This window comes from Orycteropus afer, unplaced genomic scaffold (genome assembly GCF_000298275.1).
Source record: "Orycteropus afer afer isolate SDZICR_OR568_19922 unplaced genomic scaffold, OryAfe1.0 scaffold00052, whole genome shotgun sequence".
NCBI lineage: Eukaryota > Metazoa > Chordata > Mammalia > Tubulidentata > Orycteropodidae > Orycteropus > Orycteropus afer.
The window spans coordinates 13,242,624-13,255,051 of NW_006921639.1; the positions used below are offsets into that span (position 1 = coordinate 13,242,624).

General features: G+C 43.2%; 1 protein-coding gene across 1 annotated transcript in view; it reads left to right on the forward strand.

Moving 5' to 3' along the window:
- KCNMA1 (potassium calcium-activated channel subfamily M alpha 1) overlaps positions 1–12,428 on the forward strand; it is a 1,147,148-nt gene that overhangs the window by 245,796 nt on the left and 888,924 nt on the right. The window lies entirely within an intron of this gene.

A 12,428-nucleotide genomic window follows, 5' to 3' on the forward strand; every position in this document is an offset into this window, starting at 1 on the left:
TTTCTTCACCTTCTGCTTGCTGATTCCTTGGAGATCTCCACATGTCCTGGCATCGATCTTTCTGCATCTCTCTTGTTTAATCTTTTTATATCTCAAAAGAGATAGACTCAAAATACACCTTACACTAATCCTACCTCATTCACATAACACAGACAACCCATTCCCAAATGTGATTATAACTACAGGCACAGAGGTTACCATGTACAACATGTATTTTAGGGGCTATAATTCAATCCATAACAGCCTGTTGATGAATTTCTTGCTCCTCTAACTTGCTGTAGACAGCTGTTAATATGAGAAACTTAAAAGGGAATATAACCCAAGAGTAGTGAAAGAAATAATTTATTACCAAAGAAAGAAAGAAAAGGAGAAGGCATCAGAAGAGAGTAAATTTATATGCAGTGATTGCTGACAAATTCTGATTTTAAGAGAACCCTACCAATGAGAAGGTTGGGCAATCTACTTCTGTACTGACACCGCCTCGGAAAACCATGGAGGGGTTGCTATGAGTCAGGTCCAACTCGATGGCACATAACAACAACAACAACACAAATGAGGAATGAAGAATCATCTAATTTAGGAAGATCAGCAGAGGTTCAGAGAGGCTAAAGCACATTGCTAAAGATAGCCACAGACTTTTTAGAGTAATAGGCACAGAGTTAGAAGATGAATGAGATGGTAGTATCACTGCTCAGGAAAGGTGGCACTGTTAGCAGAAAGAGAAATAAAATAGAAAGCATTTCTGTTTTGTTTCTCTGTCTTCCTGGTTGTGGCCTCCTTTAGAATGAAAAGGATAGAGCAAGCCTCTTTTCAGGGGACTGGATTCCCAGAGGAGGTGTGTGATACAGGAGAGACCCTTAAACATGCATCTCTAGGCCCAGGTGTATTCTGTGGATCTTGAAATACACAGTGGATGTGATTGTAGAATTACTTTGGCAAGTAGTGTGATTGATTTTGCTCTTCATTATGGGTTGTGTATTTTCCTGCTTCTTTAAATGGCTTGTAATTTCTGATTAGATGGTAGACAGTGTGGATTTTATGTTGTTGGGTGCTGGATATTTTTGTATTCTGATAAATATTCTTGAACTTAGTGCTGGGACACGAGTTACTTGGAAATAGTTTTATCTTTTCAGGTCTTGCTTTTAAGCTTTATTAGGTGGGATCTGTCCTGCCTTAATTTAAGGCTAGTTTTTTCCCACTACAGAAGTACTCAATAACTAGCCTAAAAGTTGATGGTTCTAACCCACCCTGAGGGGTCTCAGAAGACAAGCCTGGTGATCTACTTTTGAAAAGTCACCCAACCTTGAAAGGGAGCATTTGCACTCTGCACATATGGGGTCATTATGAGTTGAAATTGACTCAGTGACAACTGGCAACAAAGACAATACCATTCTGAGCACCCTACCTGGTGCCCCTTGAATTTAGAAGTTCCCCACTCTGGCTGGTGGAGCATGAGCTACTTACAACTCCATGTGAGCTCTGGGGATTATTCTCTCTCTTCTCGTTTTGTTGTTGTTGTTACTTGCTGTCGAGTCGGCCCCGACTCACAGCGACCCCTCCTTGGGTTTCCGAGGCAGTATCACTATGGAAGTAGGATTGCCCAGCCTTCCTTCCGAGGAGTGGACCCAAGGAGGGGCTGCTATGAGTTGGGTCTGACTCGACGGCTTATAACAACAACTCTCTTCTCTTAGAGTGTTTTATTCCCTTGCCTTGGGTACTTCCCTCTCCTGCCTCTGCTGATCAATACTCAACTGAAGAGCAAGGAGGGATCCTCTGTAGATCTGTGGAGTTCTCTCTGGGCAGCTCTTTCCTTTTTTGGAATCCTGCCCTATGAATGCTGGCCACCTTGTCCTCCCTGGACTTCCAGCTCCACTTCCTCACCTCTGGGCTTTGCCCAAGTTTCTCTTCTCTGTGGTATAGCTTCAATATTTTATCCAGACAGGAAGCTGGGCAATTGTTGGGCTTACCTTGTGTATTTCCCATCTTGTGGGGATCACTGTCTTGCAATGCCAGAAGTCCAATGTCTGAAAGCTGTTGTTTCAGATGTTGTTGTTGGTGTTGTGTGCCGTCATCAGACCCAACTCATAGCGACCCCTCCTTGGGTTTCCGAGGCAGTATCACTATGGAAGTAGATTGCCCCATCTTCCTTCTGAGGAGTGGCTGGTGGGTTTGAACCGCCAGCCTTCTGATTAGCAGTCAAGTGCCTTAGGCACTACACTACCAGAACTCCCATTATTGAATATTATTTATTATTGAATATTATTTATTATTATTTATTATTGAATATTGTTTCAGATATTGTCTGATTTTTTTCATTGTTTCAGGTGGAAGCATAAATCTAGTTCCTTTGGGGAATCTGAATAATAAGGTCTTTTTTTCCCCCCATCTCCAGGATTCTGTAATTTCTTACACTTGCTGTTATTTCTCAGTGGATATTAGAAATCTTCATTATAAAGATGTTGTTGCTTACCCCTGAAAATTATTTTTTAAATGATTGATTTGTTGTTGAGAATCTACACAGCAGAACAGATACCAATTCAACAGTTTTTACACGTACGATTCAGCGACAGTGATTATATTCAAGTTGTGAAACCATTTTCACACTCTTTTTCTGAGTTGCTCCTCCCTCATTAACATAAACTTATTACGCTAAGGTTCCTACCTAATCTTTCAAGTTGCTGTTGGCAGTTTGATCCCATATAGGTAGTTCTTAAAAGAGCACAGTGCTTAAGGCAGACATTCTCTACTAGTTAAGCTAAACTATTGTTTGGTTTTAAGAAGACCTTGGGATATTTTGGGTTTAAGGTTTTAAAGATTAACTCAGGGCAGTAGTTTTGGGGGCTCATATAGCCTCCATGGCTCCGGAGAGTTTGGATTCCATAAGAATTAGAAACTCTGTTCTACATGTTCTCCCCCTGTGATCAGAATTCTTCAGTAGAATTATCAAAATATTCAGTGATGATAGCTGAGCACTATCCAATACTTCTGTCTCGTGACAAAGGAGGCAGTTGTTCTTGGAGGCAAATAGCCACACATTCCATTTTCTCCTGAATGTCCTTCCTCTGTTGCTGCAGAAGAATAGAGACTAGTTGTGGTGGCTTGGTGACAATCAAACTAATTTTTGATTGAATAATTAAGCTGAATGCTTATGAGTCTTTAGAGGTTCATGTGGTGGACACAGTAGCCAACCTGGACTCAGAAAGAGCAAGTGAAACTGGAATCACTGTAGTTATTAAGCACCTAACATCGACCTGTAGGCCTGCCTTTTGTTGTTGCTGTTTTTTGTTGCCATTGAGTCAGCTCTGACTCATAGTGACCTTACGTATATCAGAGCCAAGCACTGCCTAGTCCTACACCATCTTCATGAGTGTTGGTGTGTTTGGGTCCGTAGGTGTAGCCATTGTGCCAGCCTCTCATTAAGGGTTGTCCTCATTTTTAGTGACCCTTTTCTTTCTCAACTATGATGTCCTTTTCTAGTACTTGGTCTTCCCTGATGATGTGTCCAAATTTAGCCAGCCAGAATCTCGCCATCCTCGCTTCTAAGGAGCATTCTGATTGTATTTCTTCTAGGATTTATTTATTCATTCTTCTGGCAATTCATGTTGTTAGGTGCTGTAGAGTCAGCTTTGACTCATAGTGACCCTCTGTACAGAGCTCCCCTGTGTACAACAGAATGAAACATTACGCGCTTGTGCCCCATCTTCACAATCCTTGATATACTTGAGCCCATCATTGTAGCTGGTGTGTCAATCCACCTTGTTGAGGGTCTTCCCCTTTTTCCACTGACCTTCTACTTTGTCAAGTATGCTATCCTTCTCCAGGTGTATTCAATATTCTTCACTAACACTACAATTTGGATACATCAGTGGTTCTTCTGTCTTCCTTTTCCATTGTCCAGCTTTCCCATGCACATGAGGCAATGAAAAAGGCCATGCAAACCATAGACATACCTTAGGCATCAAAGTGACATCTTTGCTTTTTACCAGAACAATGTAAAGTGAATAATAAATAACTTTTACTATGTTCCAGGCTTTCCAGGTTTTGTCATGACTTCAAATCTATCAAGTAGGTGTTGTCAGTCCATTTTCCAGATGAGGAAACTGGAGAGATTAAGGAACTTTCTGACATCTAGGATTTGAAGTCAGATCTGTCTGATGCTGCCCAGATCTGCCCACTCTTAGCTGGGATGCAACATTGTCCAACATCTTTCTCAACATTGTGGCTAGGGAGGATTGAAGAGTTTAAACTTACACATGAATCAGTAAAACAAAAACAATGGATCAGAAGCATGATGAAGAATCCTTCTCTGTTCCAGACATAAGAAAATATCACCCAAGTCAGAGGAAGACCCTCAGGAACCAACAAATTGACACAACATCTACAACAATGGAATCAACCATAACAGTGATTGTGAGGATGACATAGGACCGGGCAGAGTATCATATTGTGCGTAGGGTTGCTAAGAATTGGAATTGACTTGACAGTACCTAACAGCAAGGCACTTGACTGCTAACCAGAAGACCGGTGGTTCAAACCCACCAGCCACTCGTCAGAAAGAAGGTTGGGCAATCTACTTCCGTAGTGATACTGCCTTGGAAACCCAAGGACAGGTCGCTATGAGTGGGGTCCGACTCGATGGCGCATAACAACAACAGCAACAACAGATGGAATTAAATGTTTATTTCAGAAGAGGCTTCAGTTTTAGAAAGGCAGTTAGAAATCATTCAGTCCAGTGCCCCCAATTTATAGCTGGGGTTCACCAAAGCACTCTGGTGGTTGTGGCTCACTGACAGGCGGACAAGAAGCTTTCCTGACAGGATTTCTCCTTCATGGCCTCAATCTCCATTTTGACATTGTAGGAAGGGACTTTTCTTTGTGACTTTCTAAAGTGTATAATTATCTCAGTAGCTGGATACAACCTTTTGATTATAAATAAATCATCACCTCGCCTCCTCATCACCATCAAAATGCCTTTCACACTCCAATTAAATTAACCCACTTACTTTATTCTCTAATAAACTTTTCCAAAAGTTAATCCTTTGACTTCATTTTAAAAAAGAACTCTAGTCTCCCTGGTTAGATCTCAACCATTCTTTGCTCTCCTGGCTCCCCGCCTGACTTGTCCTCATGTTTATCTCCTTCCTTGTAATCACCCACCTGATCTAGGGACCTGTATGAGGTCTGGGTAGCCATATAGGTATAGCCAGTCATACATCAGCTGTACAGGGCACTTGGACTGAGCTTGGCTAGGTGGTGGTGGGGTCGTGTCCTGGTAATTCTTTCCTTCCTTTCAGTGGTGGGGGAGGGGAAGAGGAAAGGCTCCTGCTGAATTTTGTTAAAAAGCACTTTACTGTCTTAAGATGCCAACTCATGTCTACAGCAAAGATTGTTAAGCAAATGTAGGATCTGTGCTTTTATTTTCACTGCTATTAGCAAAGTTCTGGGGGTTGGAGATGGAGCAGAGAGTTTAACCAGGGTCAGGGTGTTCCACAGGAAAAGACTTGTTAGGTCTAATTCCTGTGGTGAAGAGATTGTGAATCTCAAATATATTTTGTGAATATCCACAAACTTCTGTTTACTTTAGGGTTATAATTGAGATATATGCCCTGGGGATAAATACAAGCACAGAGGTCTCTGGAAATATACGTGCCCTAATGTAGGAGCTCTGGTAGCATAGTGCCTAAGAAGGCACTTGACTGCTAACCAGAAGGCCAGCAGTTCAAACCCACCAGCCACTTTCAGAAGGAAGATGGGGCAATCTACTTCTGTAGTGATACTGCCTAGGAAACCCAAAGAGGGGTTGCTATGAGTCGGGTCCAACTCGACAGCACATAAAAACAACAACAATGTGGCTGTCAGGAGCTCTGGTGGTGTTGTGCCTAAGACACTTGACTGCTACCCAGAAGGCCGGTGATTCAAACCCACCAGCTACTCTTTGGAAGGAAGGTGGGACAATCTACTTCCACAAAGATTTACCACCTTGGAAACCCAAAGAGGTTTGCTTTCAATTAGAATTGACTCGATGACAGTGAGTTTGGTTTGGTTTAATGTGGCTTTTGCCTGACGGCATGGCCTATGAAGCAGGAGGAGCAGTTGCTAGGACATGGAGTCCACATGCTGCATGGACTGTATGACACCTGGGGAGATATACATCTGTCCTATATTTGAATACATGCAGACTTCAAACTTAGTTCATGTGCACCTCCTGTGGATGTCGTTCTTATACCCCTTTATCCATATGTCTGCCATTAGGGCCATGTTCTGCTTGGCATTTGAATTATTTACATACCTTCTGACCGCCTTACCTGGAATGCATTCTCCTTTGTGGGTAAGATCCAGGTCCAGGTCTACGACACCTTTGTGTCCCTTACAGTGCTTACACGCAACAGATGAGACCTCCTATGTGTAGACCAATTACTTTCAGAGTTGTGCGGGTCCTCCTCTTATCTAACTTAATGTCCTCCGGCCAGTATATTGCTCAGGGTAAACATAGAAGGAAGATTCTTCCCCTGTTTACTTCTTGTGGGGGAGGATGCTGAGTGCTTCTGGGCTCAGCTTTCCTTGTGTTCCAGGGGACCAGGGCTGAGGGAGTGTGACTTCACTGGGGACTGTAGGGTAAATCAATGAGAGCTTGGTCTGCTCCTTCAGCTGACCTCTTACGATGAATCTCACATGACTCCTGTCCTCCCCTGGGCATAATGACCCTTTGGGTGAGCCTGAGGTGGCGCATGACTGATGAAACTCTGAAATATCTAAGGACTCCATTAAAGCTTGTACATCGTTTTATTAATAGAATATCTTAAAATTTAAAAGAAGGCTTTTTATTATAATAACATGTTTATGGAAGAAAACTTGGAAAATACAGAGAAAACAATGCCATCTGTAATCTGCATCACAGCAGTAATATTTTGGTGTATTTTATTATTATAATGAAATGTTCTTAAAACATCAGATCACAATATATGTAAAGCTTTAAAATATTTATTTTTAAAATAAAAGTAACATAGTAAACATTCAAATAATTCATAAAGGTATAAAATGCAAAGTAAAAATTTTCTGCCCACTGCAGAAAACATGAATAGATACTTCACCAAGAGGATATTCAGGCAGCCAATAAACATATGAAGAATTGCTTACGATCATTAGCCATTAATCACTGCTGTCAAGTCGGATCCGACTCATAGTGACCCCTCCTTGGGTTTCTGAGGTGATATCAATATGGAAGTGGATTGCCCAATCTTGCTTCCAAGGAGTGGCTGATGGGTTTGAACCACCAGCCTTCTGGTTAGCAGTCAAATGCCTTTGGCACGACACCACCAGAGCTCCCAACATATGAAGAAATGCTCACAATCATCAGCCATTAGAGAGATGTAAATCAAAACAACAAGATACCATCTTGCCTTAGCACTAGTAGCAAAGTTCAGCAAGACAGAAAAAAACAAATGCTGGCAAGGATGCAGAGAGATTGGGACTCTGATACACTGCTGGTGGGACTGTCAAATGGTACAACCACTGTGGAAAACAGTATGGTAATTCCTTAGAAAGTTGAAATTAGAAATATCACTTGACCCAGCCATTCCATTACTAGGTATATATTCTAAAGAAGTAAGAACCAGGACAAGAACATACATATGCGTACCCATGTTCATCGCAGCACTATTTACAACAGCCAAAAGATGGAAACAACTTAGGTGTCTATCAACCAAAGAATGGATAACTAAACTATGGTCCATACACACAATGGAATACTATGCAAACCTAAAGAATAACATAGAATCTGCAAAACACTGCATAACATGGATGAACTTGGAGGACATTTTGCTGAGTGAAATAAGTCAGTTACAGAATAATTATATTCTGTATGAGTCTGTTATTGTAAAAAATCAAGGAAAGGTTTATATATGGAAGGAAATTTTCTTTGTTGGTTACCAGGGGTGGGGGGGGGGGAGGGAAGGGAATGCTGTTAGATAGGTGGAGACAAGTATTTATTTGGGTGAAGAGAAGGGCAATGTACCAAATGTGAGTGATGAACATGGTGGGATTGATGAAGAAGAAGACAAAGAGAGTGCATGGGAGGTACAGACAACAAGGTTGAATCCTTTTGCATGTACAGTACTGCGTTGTCAGTTAAGGGAAACATTGATATATGGGTGGATAGATAGGTGGACAGGCTGAATTATTAGGTGTGTCTGGGCAGAGGACAGTGTGCCTAAGACCATGTATAGGATTGGCAGACAATGTCTCTACAAATATATTTGTATGATCTGTAAGAATTCCCAGGTATACGATAGAGCTGACCAGGGACAAGGTTGTAGTCACTTCTTGGGCACAGCCAGCTACTCAGAGGGAGCGAGAAGTGGGACCCATGGGCGTAGGACTGTGGTCACAGGGGACATCAAGCTCAATTTGCATAACATACTACACAAAACATTGTTCCACATCCTACTTTGGTGAGTAGCGACTAGGATCTTAAAAGCTTGCAAGCAGCCATCTAGATGCAACAATGAGTCTCTCCTCATCCAGAGCAAAGAAGAGTGAAGAAAACCAGAGATGCCTGGAAACAATTAGTCCAAGGGACTGGTACACCATGTGATCCTCAGCCTATACAACTCTGAGACCAGAACTAGATGGTGCCTGGCTACCACTGTCAACCACTGTCAACCACTTGGAGGGGGAATCTCTGTAGGAGATCTTGGGTAGAGTGGGAGAACAATGTGAAACAAAACTCAAAATCATTATTTAAAAAAAAAAAAAAAAAAAAAAAAAAAAATTATAAAAAAAAAAAAAAAAAAAAAAAGGACCAGGTTTGCTGGTCTGATAGAGCCTGATAGAACCACTAAGACTATGGCCCCTAGCTGCCCTTCAGGTCTGGAATTGAACCCACTCCTGTGACTACCAGCCAAACAAAAGACAGGCATATGAGCTGAACATTTACAGTAGGTAGACACACTCCTTGGAGAGATGAATCATGGGAGAATAGAAAGGCTGTGTATGTACAGGGAGACAGGTTGGAGGGCAGGAGTGCATGGGAAGGAAGGACACAGGGAAAGAGGTAACTGTGGGGAGGAAGTGGGAGGGGAGCTGTTGTACTGTGGGAAATTGTAGTCAATGTCATGAGATAAAGTATGTGAGCTGCTGGATGGAAAGTGAATTTGCTCTGTAAAGTATCACCCAAATCATCATCATCATCATCATAAAAATTCTGTCCACTCCACCTACCCAGGCTGACATTGTGCTAGAAAACATTCCTTCAGGCTGATGAATGCTAGCCCTTCTCTCCAAGGCTGCTCTAGCAGATAGAATCACAGTGCTGTGAGTTCCTCAAGTAGGCAACCAGCAGTTTGGGTACCAGCAGCTGCTCCAGTGAGCTTAGAGATGAATCCTGGTGTGGCTGTCCAGGCCCTTTGAATAGCAAGATAGCATCACTCCTTTATTAGACGGGTATATCCCACATAACTGTTCCTGAGAACTCTGACACTGGGGAGAAAAGAGGCAGGCAAGAGGGAGCCCCAGCTTGGATGGGCATTCACGGAGGACTGCCCCTTGGAACATCAGCCTGCTCAATGTTATAGATGGTTGTTGTTGTTGTCATGTGCTGTTGAGTCATCTCCGACTCATAGCATCCCCACCTTGGGTTTCCAAGGCGGTATCTCTACAGAAGTAGATTGTCCAATCTGTATGCCACTGTAAACTCTGTTATCTATGTTGTACTAAACTCTGCAAATATCTTTAGTAACACTAAGCCCTAGGTAGTTTTAACAGCATCCCTAATTATAATATTTTTAACATTTACCATACTGTCACACCATCCTGATTAAAGTGCCATGGTGTTCAGGACTGTTTACACCTAGTGGCAGAGTACTGATGAGAAGGTACCACTGAAGCTGACCTTCCAGGAAAGAATGGTTGAGCCTTCACTTAGAACCATTGAGGTCCCAACTTTTCTGGACCCCATGATCTGAAAGTCCCAGATAAAGCATTTCCTGTGTAGCCTTCAAGATGCACATGCGAGAGGATAGGGCAAGTCGGCTGTGTGAGTCCTGGAGGGAGAGGGGAGTGAGTGGGTCACAGGAAATCTTTTTCTTGTAATGGGGTTTCCATTTCATTGACCTTCTCGTCCTTTGGTTCGGTCTGATAAACAGCTACTTTGAATATGCCTAGAAGTGAGATGGGCTTTGTGGGAGCTCAGTGAATGAGTTGTTGTTGTTAGCTGCCATTGAGTCAGCTCTGATTCATAGTGACCTTATGTATAACAGAACTTGCATCATCTTCACAGTCATTGATATATTTGATCTTACTGTTGTAGCCACTGTGTCAGCCCATCTCATTAAGGGTCTTCCTCTTTTTTGCTGACCCTCTGCCAAGCATGATGTCCTCCTTCTCCAGCGATTGGTTCCTCCTGATGACATGTCCAAAGTAAGCGAGATAAGTCTTACCATGCTTATTTCTAAGGAGCATTTTGGCTGTACTTCCTTTGAGACTGATTTGTTCATTCTTCTGTCAGTCCATGGTATACCTTGAATTGTCCATCCATTCATTAAACATGTTTTTCCCGTATATGCCTGCATCATGTGTGTTTGTGTGTGTGTGTGTGTGTGAGAGAGAGAGAGAGAGAGGGAGACAGAGGGAGACAGAGAGGGAGAGGGGGAGGGGAGGGGGGGGAAGGAGAGGGAGAGAGGATGTAGAAGATCCAAAGATGGGTTTTTCCCTTTAAACCTGTGGGCACAGTTCTGCTAACCCGTGGTGCCAGCACAGCTCAGTACACCAGCTTTGGGCCTACCAGATATTTTTGGAACTTGCTTTGATAGAAAGCTAAGATGCTAGGCGCCCCCCACCCCCAGTTGCTTCCCTGGGCTTTGCTGTGTCTGAACAAAGCTTGTTTTCCATCTCCACACACCACTGGATGATCTTGGCTTGGGATTTAGAACTCTGGCCCTGTGAGAGGAAAAACCTCCAACATCTGACAGACACTCACTGCAGCCTTGGTCTGGTTACCTTAGAACCAAATTTAATAGTGGGGTAGGGGATAGGATTAGGTCTCTATGCCCTCTGCCTTGCCCCAGTTCTGGGAGGAGCAGTGATGGAGAGATGGAGACTCTCTTGCTTGTCACCCAAGTAGGGAATTCCTTCTGTCAAGCAGCAAAAGGCCCGGCCATGACAGAGTTGATCACTTAGTTGGTGGTGTGGTTTGTCCCTCAGTTGGTGGGGAGAGCCTTCACCGTCAGAATGTTCCCAGGCTCACTGAACTCAGTGGGCCTTTGTGAATGCCAGGGAAGTTCCTGGAGGCCCACCGAGCATCAAGGCACCATCCGGAGTAGTTGGGAACCCTGGCATTGATAACTCCCTAAGTACAGCCTCTCCCTTCTTAGCGTATGCAGCAACCAAGGAATTCTGCATGGTGTTTTATCCTCTCATGAACCACTTGATGGAGAATGAATATTATTGCCATATGGCAAATTAAGGTGGCTCCAAGTTAGCTAACAGGTGCCATTTCATTATTTATTCTAATCAAAGACATTAGTTGCTATTTAAGGCTCTAGTTGCTTGGCCACCTACACCATACATTTGGCTGCCTGAAGCTTTGGAAGAAGAGGGAGAAAAGATCTTTGTGTCTCTCTCTCCCTTCTTCCCTGCTGCTCATCCTGGTTTACTTCTGAGAAGTCCTGAGTTGAGTCTCAGGAGGAAACCTTTTCCTGGGACAGAATGAGACTCAACAACTTACCTTAATAATTTCATGTGCTAGCAAGTCCCAGCCCCATTAAGGAAGCTCCTATTATATGCTGGTTATCCTCTTAAATTCTATCCTTTAATACTCAACAATCCTTTGCAGAAGACAGTTTTATCTTCATTTTTCAGGTGAAGAAATGAAGCTCCGAAAAGTAAAATACTGCATCAGCAGAGTCCATCTAGCTTGGAAGTGGCACAGCTAAGATTTGATTTCTGGCCTCTGACTCCAAAGCCTTTTCTCCATGTCCTACCCCAGAGCCAGTACCGGGCCTGAGGTGTGGCACTTGGGTCTCCATATGCTGAGAGGTCTCTCCCTTTGTGAGGGGCTGCCATTATTTCTGGCTTGCAGATGTCTCTCTGTCTCCTCTGTGGCCTTCATGAAGGCTAGCCCATCACTGGGCACACTGATGACTCCATACATGCACATAATAGGGGGGTTAGAGGCAAGTGACTGTTTTAGACTCCATGAACACAGTCACACTGAGACAGAGAAACAGAGTCCTGAGCCTGCGGGAGTGTCCTGGAAACCTGCTGTGGCTGTATTTTCCTCATTGAATTGACTGAACACCTTGTCAAACATCAATTGGCTATAGATGTACGGGCTTATTTCTGGATTCCAAATTCTATTCCATTGATCCTTGGAAGGAAGGTTGGGCAGTCTACTTCCATAGTGATACTGCCTCGGAAACCCAAGGAGGGGT